Genomic DNA, 14,536 nt, shown 5'->3' on the forward strand with positions numbered 1-14,536 from the left:
ATGGAATGGAACAAGGAAAGAGAGGGTCTATAGAAAAGGTAGGGAGAAGTCAATAGCCTGCAATGCTTTTTGGACAAGGTGTTGGGATAAGGTGAGAGTTGCAGGAAGTCAGGTGATATTGCTAGAACAACTGACTGATTCTCGTGAACAAGTGTGGAAGAGGCAGGGCATTTAAAAGCCCTTCACAACCTGCCCCCCTCCTTCCTTCTTTTCTAGTCTTTGAATACTTTCTTCCTCTCCACTCTGTCCAGGGACCTTGGCCTTCTTGCTGTCCCTCTAACAAGTTACTTCGTTTCTTGATTTCATGCCTTTTGACTAGTTGTTCCCCTCACCTGGATCACTCTCTCTCCTCACTTCCTTCACTTGAATTTCTTAAAGACTCCACTTGGTACAGGAGACCTTCCCCACCCATCCCACCTTGCCTGCACTGCTAGTTCCTTTCTTCTGAGATTAATTTCCATTCACAAGCAAGTCAACAAGTATGCCAAGCACTGTGCTTAACACTGGGGATACAAATATAAGCAAAAGAAAGACATATCCTACCTTCAGGAGGCTTTCATTCTACTGGGGAAAAGACAACACATAAAAGGGACCTGAAAAAATGGGGTTGGGGGAAGAAGGTATACATTGACAAGGGTGTGGTGACAAAATCCAGAGTCAGAAGCAGAGCCCAGAAAAGAATGAAGGATGACTGGCCTGGATCTTTCCTCAAAACAGAAGTTGTAAGAAGAACTCACCAAGAGAAAGTGGCCATGGGGTAAAGTGATATTAAAGGGTTAGAAGGCTACAGGGGCAAAATGATCTTCCGAGGTTAGAATATCACAGAGACTGAGGGAACCTCCAAGATGTGATTGGTAACTGAGACACGGTAAAGTCCAGAGAATCAGAAATGAAAACGAGAGACGAATGAAAAATAGCTGGCTTGGGCCCTTCTTAAAATGAAGGTTATGATAGAAACTCACCATTGGGAGGAGGGGTGAAAGGAGAATGGGCACTGTATATATCTTATATGTGCAGTTATTTGCATGTTGTCCCTCACATTATCAGAATGTGAGGGTAGGGATTGTGTTTTTGTTCCTTATGTCCCTAGCTCTCAGCATCATGCCCGGCACAAAATAAATTATGGACTGACTGACTGACTGACTAGCTGGTGAAGGGTTAGAGACTTACTAAAGATAAAGTGCCCTTGTTTTAAAACTTGGTCTGAGACTGGCCCTGCCTGCCTAAAGAGGAGTACCAGCAGCAAAGTGTGCAGTTACAATCTCTTACTGAAAATACTCTCTAGCAGAACCAGCAACTGATGTAAATCTTTATACATGAAAATTACACTGTTAATAAAAGATTACTGTATGTCATTTGGTAATCTAACTATTCGTACCAGGAATTAATCAGCAGGAAACAATCACCTCCGAAAGTCAATGCTTGCTATTGACTAAATGCAGGCAGGATAAAATTAGTGCAGATGGGTAACAAAGAATTATTTCCATATTTTACTGACAAGTAGTAATAAGAATCATTATTCTAATGCCTTATGAACTTCCTATGTTATCAAGTGACATACAATAGTAATATAATAACCAGGATCAGAATTTCTGTTCTTGGTGGGATTTGAAGCAGGAGGGCTTTGTATATTTTTATATGTATTCGGCCACTTCCCAAAACATTGTTTTGTAACTCCAGGGCACAGATGTTTGGGTTGGTTTTTAAATAGAGGATTGGAAAGCTGAAACTGCATTAGCCAGTGGAGTATAGGAGAAAGGATTTGAATTCAGTAATTCTGGCTTTGATGCCTATGGCTGCCAGTTGCTTACTGGGTAACTTTGGACAATTCATTTCACTTCTAGATTTCAGGCTCTTTACTTGTAAAAATGAGAGGACTGGAATAAATGATTCCAAAAGTTTCTTCCAATTCTGAAATTCCATAATTGATTTACTATTCAAATGCAAACTTACAGACCTATGAGTAAAGGTGGGTCCATTGAGTAAATCAGTCCCCTTTTATATAAAGATAATAACTAAATATTATGTCCTGGTACCTTAGCCAGGTGAGAATATATTTCCATTGAACCAAATCAATCAAAGGGATTCCAACTAAATATGAAAAAGCCTTGATCAATTTAGACATCTCTGAGAAGCCATTAGATGAACTGAAGTGATGATGACACACGTAGTATTTTTTAGGCACGGTTATGGTTTATGGGTTTTCTATAAAACAGCACACCAGTACAGAATCAAGAACTTCAGACTCGAATGAGTGGTGAATGAGGAGAGACTATTATAGTTAAAATCCCTTAGGACTCAGGTGGCCTGGGGGTGGGGAAGGAGGAAAGATGGGTGGAGGGAGATATGGAAAAGAGCACTTCAGTTTTGGCCCTGGTCTCCTTCCAAACCAAGAAGAAGACCTTGTGAGCTTCAAAAGGTCTGGAGCAGGGGTGGGGGACCTGCAGCCTCGAGGCCACACATGACTTTCTAGGTCCTTGGGTGAGGTCTTTTGACTGAGTCCAAGCTTTACAGAACAAATCCTTTTATTAAGGGGATTTCTTCTGTGAAGTTTGGATTCAGTCAAAGGGCCACACTTGAGGAACTATATGCAGCCTCTAGGCTACATGTTCCCCACCCATGAGGATTTTGAATGTCTCATCTACCCATCTACATTTTAGAATCATATGCTGAGATAGCAGTGGCTAGTGGTTCCTGACATTGTCTGCATCAGGAGCTAAGGTCAAACTGGACACAAATTCCCAACTCTATAAAGAGCCAGCAGAGAACTTTCTCCATGCCTAAGATTCCCCTTATCTTGAGAACCCCAGGGAAGAGAGAAGAGTATTTCCATAAACCACTGTGAGTTACCACATGTGCTCTCTACTCTTGAGTCTACCTTCCCTTAGACTTTGAGTATATAGGTGGGAGAGCGTATATCACAGACTTTGAGGGGAAGGTGTTTTGTACCAACCACAGCAGTCCAGTTGTCAGAAAGCATTATTAAGTTCCTACTATGTGGTACCCACTGTGTTAAGCTGTAGGGATAGAAATATAAGCAAAAAATAATAATTCTTGTTCTCAAGAAGCTTATGTTCTAATAGGGTGAAACAATACATAATAAAAGAAGCTGACAGGAAGAAGAGGGGAGTGGTAGAGAGAGAAATTCAGAGAGTCATCAATGGAACCTAGAGAGGAATTAAAGGTGTGAGCATGGCTGGCCTATACCAGCAGGAATTGACCCCTTTCTAAAGCCTACTTGTCTAGCTGACTATGTAAATAATTCCTAACTAATAGTCCTAGAAGGAAGCATGCCTGTGTGGGCTTGTGAGCTATAAAGATAACCCTCCAACCCCTTTAGGAGACCCACAGATCCCTGAGTGGACCTAATACATACACTCTGGGGAACCAACTCAGCAGTGCAAGCTGTCCCAGAACATGAACTACATGTTACCCTATCTCAAATGCAGGTGTTCTTAACATTTTTTTTTTTCTAGCACTCCTTTGGCAGCCTGCTAAAGCCTCAAAATAATGTTTTCAAATACGTAAGATGAAATATATAGAACTTAAAAGAAAACTAAACATATTGAAATAGTTATCTTTTTTTTTTTTAAGTTCACAGACCCCAGTTTAAAAATCCATGGTGTAGTGAAAGAGTGTTGGACCTGGAGTCAGGAGATCTGGAATCAATATGATATTTATTAGCTGTAAAACCATGGGCAAGTACTTAACATCTCACAGTTTCAATTTCAACATTTGAACAACGCTGATAGTACTTGCAGCATCTACCTCACTGAATAATTTGAGCAAAGTGCTTTTCAAACTTTAAGAGCTATGTAAATATGGCATTATTATTATTATTATTATTATTATTATCATTATGAAAATGAGATTAATAATACTTAACCTAACTATTTCAGAGGATTGTTGTGAGGAAAGCACTTTGTAATCCTTAAAGTGCTGTATGAATGTGAATCATATTATTATTATTCAATATAGATCTGTCTTCCCTGTATACTTCTTTGATGTTGAAATATTTGTTTTTGACTCTTAAGAGTGCCATTTGCAAACTCTGCCTGGAGATGAGAGAAAAGTTCTCTGAGCTATACCAATTCTCCAATTAGAAGATCTTGGCTACTGTTACTGAGTTTTTTTACTCATTTTTCCTCCCAAAGTTACTCTCTCCTTTTCAGCTTCCTCTGCTTCTCTGACACCAGTTCAATCCAAAATTTGAAATGTTATGTCTGGAGTGCCTAGTCCTTTTGAAGACAATAGGTCCCCAAAGTGACAGCATTCCAAAGCTTATTAGCATGAGCTTTCTTCCACAGCCTTCTCAGCTGGCCACCTGCCTCCTGTCACACTGATTACCTGAGGAAGCACTGGACTCCCTTAAGGGCCAACTGAGTTTAGTGGAAAACAAGAGGTTGACAAAAGAAGCAGCGGTGGGACCCCTGAAGGAGCTCTCCTAGCTCAATAAGACAGACAAGGCTGTTCCAAAAGCAAATCCTTTCATTGTTCCCAAGGAGCTCCACTTTAAAGAATTAAGTACATCAGACATTGAGGAATGTGCTAGAATGAAAGAAGTTGCTGGCATTACATGAATAGTTCTTAAATGTTAAGGTCACAGTGCCCTAGAGAATTATCTTGTGATGTATGGCTATTGAGGTCTCAAGTCGATTGGGATATATCTGAGCTAAGAAGAATAGTCCTCTCTATCTCTCAGACACACACTCCTTCAATGCCTTTTTATTCCACCAAGTGCTCAGTAATGGGTGCCCTGTGATGTGAGTGGTGCATACTATGCTAACCATAGGCTCCAATAACTAAGGCAGGCAAGCAGCCAAGAATGATTTCCCACATGGAGTTCTTCAGGGGATAGCAATCAGTCTTTGGTTACCATTTTCTTCACAACTGGGATTATCTTAAAAGTAAATGTGTTCTATTGGCAACATGACCAATGTTTAGATTACCTTTCACAGGCTCCTTAACATGCTAAATAGTTGTGGCTCTCCCCTATCCCCCTCAATCCCAACCCAAACTCCTTTGGGCATATTTTTCCCAACAGCCTAATCAGATGCCCTTCTAATATGGCCTGGCACATTCCCTTTGTTCTCAAAGCTTTAATGTCAATAATTAGAGTGATTTGATAGCCTCAGTATCTGCTGAACAATCCTGCCACTCCATGGCCAAGATAGTACACCAGTCCCATCGATAGTCTGCCTTTAGTCTCCCAAAGTGCATTCAGTGGAGGGTTCACTCCGCTAAACTCAAAGACAAACAGGTTAAACTCTTAGTACACTCTGCCTAGATCTTAGCTCACGGCTTTCTGTCACTGGAAGTTTGTAGATCCTCCACTTAGCAAGCTAAAATTACCACTACCCTTGCATGAACCCAGGGTCAAATCACAGGTGATGTCATCACCTTCAGCCTCCCCACAGGGACAAGAGAGGAAGACACCAGAGTGTGTGAAAACACAGGAAAAAGGGGGTGAGGGGGAAGAGTCATTCTAGCTGCCACTAGGCCATATATGATCTATGTAGAGGTTGACATAGAGAAATGCTTTTAAGAAATACCCCTTTGGCAGTGTGGAAGAAACTTTACATCTTTCCTAAAATCATTTGCTGAGCTATTTGTGCTCTGCCACAACAGTTTCCATCAGTAGAAAGGACAGCTGGGAATTTGGGCATGAAAATATCACTTTAGGCTCTGTTGGCTATGAATTACAGGAGATGGGAAATTCAAATAGCCCAAGTTATTCTTCTTAATGAAGTATCTGATTTGAAGAGAAAAGTGAAAACCCACGATGCCAATCTGATGGACACATATTCTGAGCCTCATTTTCCTCCTTGTTACCATGGGGCTAATACTGGTACTAGCTACCTTATAGAGTAGTTGTAAGGAGAATACTTGGCAAAGCTGGAATTTCCAAAGTGGTTTCTGCATCACAGCAACATTGAGTTGAAGAGTAAAAATATTATTATCCTCATCTTAAAATGAAATAACTGAAGTCAAGAGGCGCTAAGCGATTTACTCATGGCTCTACACTTAGTGTCAGGGAAGGGATTTGGACTTTAATTCAATGATTGTAGGTCCAAGGTTCTGCTATGACCTAATGATTTCAGATGATGCAAAAGGAATTTCAATATGGGACACGTGATCTTTACTGCCCATTGCAGTGAATCACCACACTGTAGCAGCCTCTGTCATCATCTGCCAGATGGAGTCATAGGTAGGTACTCTGCAATACCCTCAGCTTCCCACACTTGTCTGGCCATGACCTGTGAAATCAGTCATTAAGTCTTATAACAACAGAAAGCATTTATTTGTTCCTATTGAGAGAGAGGAGAGAAAAGGGTATTGCGCAATTGAAATAGCCCCAGATTTGTTGTTAGATGAATTGGGTTCAAATCCTAGTCTAAGGGCAGCTAGGTGGCACCGGCCCTGAAGTCAGGAGAACCTGAGTTCAAATCTGGCCTCAGACCAAACACTTGACACTTAATAGCTGTGTGACCCTGGGCAAGTCACTTAACCCCAATTGCCTAAAAAAAAAAAATCCTAGTTTAACCAGGCTTTGTACATGTTCAGATCACCTAAGATGGAGGCACATCCTGCATTTCCCAACCACATGGGTGGTGGCAACCTCTTCCCATTGGTTGTGTAGCCAGACTGGATCAATCTCTCTCTCTCTCTCTCTTTCTTTCTCTCTCCCTCTCTCTCTCTCTCTCTCTCTCTCTCTCTCTCTCTCTCTCTCTCTCTCTCTCTCTCTCTCTCTCTGTCTCTCTCTCTGTCTCTTCCCAACTCTCTTGAAGAAAATAAGCTTTTTTAAAACACCTTCTATGTGCCAGGCACTGTGCTAAGCACTTTACAAATATTATCTCACTTGATTCTCACCCCAACCCTCACTCACCTACCTGAGAGGGAGGAATTGTTATATTTTATAAATGAGTAAACTGAGGCAGATAGAGATTGAGTGACTTGCTCAGAGTCATATAGTTGATGTGTCTGAGGCCAAATTTGAACTTAGGTCTCCCTGAGTTTAGGTCCAATGCTTTGTCCACTATGTAATTTGGCTGCACCCCCTTCCAGGGGGTGAAGGTCTTGTTTACTCACAGCATAGGTACCATGCCCTAAGGTGGGTATGGGGGAAGGACTACCCCACACCTTGGATCCTGTGGTCCCCCAAAGGGGGCTTGAGCTTTTGGTCTGTTTGCTTTTTCCTTTCCACTTCTAGGAGCAGGAGATGGAGTCCTTAGAATTTGAACCATGGTGACCTTAGAAGTGAGAATCCAGGCTGGATGTTGCTGCCAGCCCAGCAAAGAAGATCTGCAAAGCCAGGGTACTGGAAATTGAACCCAAGGGCCTTTGGAATTGGAACATGGGGTGAGGTGGGGTTGATGCTATAGAAGAAATAAGCTAAACTGTGAACCTTATGCCTCTCCACTTCCCAGAGACTGAAATAGATGGGAGAGGAGAGGTGGATTATGCCTTCTGGTGTTGGGAAGGGGATGTTTGTATGGTCTTTGTTGTTATTCTTTTAAAGTAAATGTTCCTTTGCAAAACTAATCTAACTATTTAGTGGTTAAAAGGAACTAGTGTCCTAGAGATTGTTAAAATTGAGGAATCATAATCAATGAAAGCTTGAGCCAATGGAAGAGACTAAATACCCTCCAAATCGATTAAGAGTCCTGAAGAAGCCTGGGAGGGGTGCAATGTGACATGCCTGGCGTTCAGGTGGCATGGGACCAGAGCAATCACTCTTATATCAGCATTGCCATTTAGTAGTGTGCTACCCTGCATAAGTTGTATGACTTCTCAGAGTCTCCATTTCCTCATTTGTGAAATAAGGGATTTGACAAGGTTTTGGGAAACTGACCTCTGCGGGCAGAAAGCAGTTTTTGCACATTATCTGTGGGCTGCTAGGAGGCACAGTGGATAGAGTGCTGAACCTGGAGTTTAAAACTAGCCTCAGACTATTAACACCTGTGTGACCCTGGGCAAGTCATTTAACCTCTGCTGCCCTTCACTTTCCTTATCTGCAAAATGAGGATGATAATAGTGTTTACTTCCCAGGACTGTTATGAGGATAAAATGAGATAATATTTGTAAAGCACTCTGCAAACCTTAAAGTGCCACATCAGTGCTAACTATCATTATTATCATTGTCATCATTATTAACATTGTAATTCTCAATATCATCATCATTATTAAATATACTCCAGGCTGACAGCTTTGTTCTTACCATCTATGTTTGGACATTGAATATTGCAGGCTGTTATACCACATCAAAGAATAAAATGAAACCACTTTCATGTCTAGCTTCCTAAAGCAATGGTAGTCAGATATTTGGTGCTAGAAGAATGGATTTCCAGTATGATGGAATGTTTCAGACATGCTCATTTTGGCTGCCTTACCTCCTTGGAGTTCTGAGAGGCTAGCAGGGGTGGGGAACCTGTGGCCTTGAGGCCATATATGGCCTTCTAGGTTCTTGGGTGTGGCCTTTTGACTGAGTCCAAGTTTTACACAACAAATCCTTTTATTAAGTTTTGTTCTAAAAGTTTGGATTCAGACAAAAGGCCACACTTGAGGACCTGGAGGGCCACATGTGGCCTCGAGGCCGCAGGTTCCCCACCCCTGGCTAGATATTAGTACAACCCCTTGATAATTTGATTTTCAGATAATACATCAGAGGCACTGAGGTTTGTTTTGGGGGGGGCAGGGGATTAGTAATCATTTATTTTATTTGTATTAAAAATGTTTTATTGATACATCTTTATATCACAGGCATTTCTAGGAAAAGCAAAAATAAAGCTTGCTGTGTCCCAGATTGTACCCTCCCTTGTGACAAAGAAAAATAAACAAAAACATCTAATGCAGTAATTGCATCTCACCGTGTATAAAACATTTTGTCCCAGTAGTAGTGCCTTGCATCATTGCTGCATTTCTTTATCTTTTCTCTGGGACTTTATGTTAGAGCCTACGTTTGCACCAAGCAATTGCCTGCCGACCCATCTCATAGATACAAAATACCCAAATATATGACCGACCAAATGAAAGGCCCCAAGTAAATGTGAACCTGTTCCATTTACCTATAGTATACCTTAGAATCCAGAAACAGGTTCAGGGTAGATAAGAATTAAATTAGAAATTCAGATCAGGAACAAACCTTGGCATGTTTCACTTTGTATGATCTTATGACCACCTGTGCCAGGAAAGTTTCTCAGAGGTACAGCCAAGGAATAGGATTAGTCAGATTCTTCCTCTACTTTTCTTTCTCTTTCTGTTGCCTCTTGAACCAACCATAACTCTAAAATAACGCAAAATGTTGATCTGGAAGTGGAAGTAACAGGTAACACCTTGTTTCTTACCAGTCACCAGCCCAGATTCTTGAAAAGCAAGGAAAGATAGTTAACACATATCTGAGATGGAACTTTTCCTACATTAAGTAGGGAAGGCGAGAAGCCCTCTCGGAAGCTGGGATATTACCTCCCCAAAGTTTGCATAGATTTGCAGCCCTCCTCCTCTGTCTAGCCATCTGGCAGTTGTGATCATTTGTGCAAAATGTCCTTTAATAAATCTCATTTGTACCCACAACTCTTTTCTTTGCTCTATGAATACCTTAAATAGCACACAATTATTCACTGGAGAGGTCTTTGCCACCAAATGTAGGAATTGAAATATGTTGGAGAAAATTGATCATCCCCTCATTTTAAAACTCCTATAACTCACACAGATAACACATTTGAAATGCTTTAGTGAGCAGCCATTATTCAGAGCTTTGTTAGTTTTTTGCTTTACATAGATCTCAGCTGACTCAGTGATTTCATTTATATGGTTATAGTTATTCTGCTTATTATTCTTTGTTTTTGTTTATTTTACTATGCATCAGTTCACCCACACCTTCCCATGTTTCTCTGAATTACTCAACTTCTACAATCTAATAATACTCCACAAACTTCATATGCCATAGCTTATTTGGATTTTTCCATGGCTTTTCCAGCCATTCCCCAATGATGAACACTCACTTTATTCAAGGTTCCTTGCTACCACCCAAGAGTGTTGCTATGAATATGTGAAAATAAACTGGAACTATATTTCAACCGCTAACTTACTGGAGATTGGGGGTTGGTCAATAGTGGAATCAGTGGGTCAAAGAACATCGACAATCTAATTTTTTTTTGTCATTATTTCACATCCTATCCAGAATGATAAGGCCAATTCACAGCTCCATTAACAAGGTAAGTGTTCCTATCTTCCCACAGCCGCAAACATTCCCCTTTTTTGGTCACATTTGCCAATTTGCAAGCAGTGATGTAAAATCTGTGGGGTATTTTAGTCTGCATTTCTCTTATTCTTATTACTAAAGATTTAAAACATATTTTCACATAGGTGTTCATAGTTTGCAGTTCTTTTGAAAATTATTTATTCTATTTGATCATTTATCCATTGAGAAATAATTGTTTATATTATACATCCACTTCAATCCCCTTTGTATCTTGGATATCAGAACTTCTCCATGATATTTGATATAAATATGTGTCCCACTCTACAATCTCTCTTCTTATTTTACATTCATTGACTTTATTCATGCAAATGATTTTTAATTTTATTTCACCAAAATTTTCTTTCTTGTCTCATAATCTTCTCTATTCCTTGTTTGTTTAGTAATTATTCCCCTGCACATAGATCTCAATTCTCTTCTAATTACTTTATGATATGAACTTTCATATTCATATCATCTAACAACATACATGTGCTATGAAATCTTCATCTAAACCTAGTTTCTGACAAACTTCTTTCTTATTTGGTCTGTTCTGCTTTTCTGCTTTTTAATTAATATGAAATAGTTTTGATAATTGCTACTTTACTTTAGACTTTGAGTTCTGGAAATGCTATGCCCCTTCATTGGCACTTTTTCTCATTATTTCCTTTGTATTCTAGACCTTTTATTTTTCCAAATGGATTTTATTATTTTTCCTAGTACTATAAAGTATTCTCAAAGTAATTTGATCTGTATAGCACTAAACCTATAAACTATTTTAGGTATTGTTTTTGTTTTTGTCATATTGGCATAACCAACTTTGAGCAGTGAATATCTAGTCAATTATTTGTCTTTTTTTGTGTCTGCAAAGGCTGTTCTGTAGTTGCATCTATGTAAATTTGTGTGCTGGCTAACTACCACATTTTGGGGGCATTTTGAAACTATTCTGTTAATAAATTTCATTTATTATCATTTCTTCCCGGTTTTTGTTTATACTGAGAGAAATACTGATATTTTGTGTATTTTGTATTCTGCTACCAGCTATTAAACATCTCAATTAGTTTCTTCACTAATTCTCTAAAATTTCCTAAGTATGCCAACATTTCATCAGCAAACAAGGATAATTTTGTCTTTTCTTAATATGAGAGTTTAAGTACCTACATTTTGAGCATAGATTTTAAAAGTTCATTCATTGATTTCAAAATAAGGTTAAAAAACAAGAAAATGATATGCCTTAGGGAGGAACATCCCCATTTTAATAATGTTTAGAAAAATCAACAGGTATTATGAATATAATATTTTTACACTAAAGGTTTGTTTAACTCACCATATGACTTGGGAGCAAAGAGAGAGCCCAAGATTTCTTTCATGATGTTTGTTTTCTGTCTGAAATTCTTCAGAAAAGAAATCAGAGAGAATAGTGACAAAGGACTTTGGGCCCTATATTTCAGCAGAAGCTTTGCCATCACCTTCCTTACTTAATCTCACATTTTCAGACTAAAAAAAAATATGGGCTTTGGTTTGACCTGACATTTTCTGTCTGTTTGAAGTGGCTGCACAAGAAGTCAGTGTTAAGTGATGAGGCTACTGAAGCAAAATATTAGCAAACACCATCCTACAAAAATGCTTTATTTGTCTAACATTTTCCCTTACTTTCTTTCAAGCTGACAATCCAGTCAGACCTGTCATCTGCTCCCCTGCCTCATCATCCATTTTCCTTCTACAAACTCTGATCCAACAGTGTACCTGGAGTTGAGCAAGTATTTCCATTGTACCTGTGCATTAGTCACCCTGATGTTTACATGGTTAGTCCTTACATGGCTCAGATTAACATCTTTCTTGCTATGCTTACAAATACACATGCAAGATTTCCAGGTATGGCTGGAGTAGAAATGAACATAGGATATCGTGTGCTCCGAAATGTAAGTGATAACACCAAAGTAGAAAAGGAAAGAATAATTTCCTCTTCCAGATTTCTGAAGCTCTGATTCACTGTGCTCTTTCCTAATCAACCTCAAGCATTATTAAATACCAATTACATGCTAGGAGTGGAAGATACAAGAACAAAAGTGAAATAATATCTGTCCCAGAGGAATATATATATATATATATATATATAATATGTGCATATACATATATACACATATATACATATGTATATGTATATATATATATATATATTTAGTGAGGCAGTTGGTGTTAAGTGACTTGCCCAAAGTCACACAGCTAGTGAGTTTTTTGGGTTTTTGTTTTTTTTTTTTAATGTGTCTGAGGCCGAATTTGGACTTAGGTCCCCTTGACTCCAGAGATGGTGCTCTACCCACTGCGCCACCTAGCTGCCCCAAAGGAATATGCATTCTTTATACTATATACTAGCTTAATTTAGTATTCTCAGCCATTATTTTAAAAATAAATAAAACAGGAAAAAAAGAAACCCAATGCATTAAGGACCTGTGATTTTGTTAATGTGGGTATCCCATCCACCAATAGAATTCATCTTTAACATGTATGGTCTAAAAGTTACTGTAGATTCAGAGAGGTACAGAGAGTTACCTATAGTCACATAGTTATTAGGAGACAGAAGCATGATTTTAAAAACCTTGTTGTTTTATATCTTGTTTTATATCACTTTTTCGGTATATAATTCACCCACCTCTATCATAAGTGAACCCTTCTTTGTTACAAAGCAAAGCAGATAAGCAAACCCAACCAAAGTGAAAGAATCTGACTATGCAATGTGCCACCCTACCAAAAGCGAGGAGGTGTTACATCATCTCTTCCCTGTGGTCAAAATTGGTCACTTCAATTATTCAGCATTGGGCTTCAGAGACATGATTTGAACTCTGATATTCCTGATTGTCATTGGTACAGTGGATAGAGTACTAGGCCTGGAGTCAAGAAAACTCATCTTCATGAATTCAAATCCAGCCTCAGCTAGCCACTAGCTGTGTGACCCTGGGCAAATCACTTAACCCTATTTGCCTCAGTTTCTTCATCTGTAAAATGAGGTGGAGAAGGAAATGGCAAACCACTTAATATTTTTGCCAAGAAAACCCCAAATGGAGTCACAAAGAGCTGGGGTCACAGATGAAATGAATAAACACTTCCTGATTCTTAGTCAAGTAATCTCTCTATACACTGCCTCAAAGTAAATACAAATAAACCCAACTGTGACAAACGAGTGGTGAATGGTTATGTAGTATTTTTGAGTAATGTATGTACACACTACATGTCTTTGCCTTAAAATTGGAGCCATTATGTAAAGTGTGTTTTCAATATAAAAATAATAAAAGAATGAAACTGGTTTGAGAAAATAGGAGGATTTTTTTTGTAGTTGTAGTTAATAAACATACCAGAACCTGTATCTACAAATGAGGTTGCTCCCCTTCAAAGTAATCACCTTGGTAAGCTCTGATTACTTCAGTGATGGACATAGCTTGACAAATTTTAGGGACTCTTTCTGGACTAACTTCAAAATTTGAATCTCAATCACTTTTATATCCTTAAAATCGGCAAATTTTCATCCTTTCTGGGTGAAATGAGTTTTCAGAACTAATCAAAAGGCATTTGGAGGCAAGTCTGGTGAAAAAAGTAGGTTATCAAATTGGTCAATACTATTTGGGACCCAAAAGGAGGTATACTCAGAAAATAATGAACCTGATCTTAGGTGTCTTATAGTTTGGCTATAACAAGAACAGTGAAAGTGAGAATTAGAACAGAATGTGAATGATGAAAAGCATTGATTGAATAAATGTGTAGCTTCTCGAGAGGACTACCTTGTACAAGTCACCACTCATCTAACACTATAAGTTTTGACCGGTTTGTTTAAAAGAAAATTCATTACGAAGAAGTTCTGGATTTGGAATGCAAAGTTATATGTGTATATAAATAAATGTATACATATTTGCCCACACAAATATACATACACACATGCAATACATATAAATATACATATATTTATACATGTAGGTATGTATACATATATATACATATATACAGCTATTGGGGAAATTTGTTTTGCTTGACTATGCATATTTATTTTAAGAAATTAACTTTTTTTTACTTTTTTTTCAACAGAGTAGGGGACAAGGAGAGAAAATAAGTAGATTTATGCTAATATTTTTTAAATAGAAAGGTGGAACAGAAGTAGCATAGCATGAACTTTCAGATGAGATCATTTTATTATGAATTTTACTTAAGTATTTTACTTTGTTTCAAGAGACTGAAAAAATCCATCTTATTCTGTTATAGTCATACTTCTCACGGAGCTTGACACATTTTACAATGTTTTGTTTTGTT

Source organism: Vombatus ursinus, unplaced genomic scaffold, assembly GCF_900497805.2.
Source record: "Vombatus ursinus unplaced genomic scaffold, bare-nosed wombat genome assembly UNPS02014812.1, whole genome shotgun sequence".
Lineage (NCBI taxonomy): Eukaryota > Metazoa > Chordata > Mammalia > Diprotodontia > Vombatidae > Vombatus > Vombatus ursinus.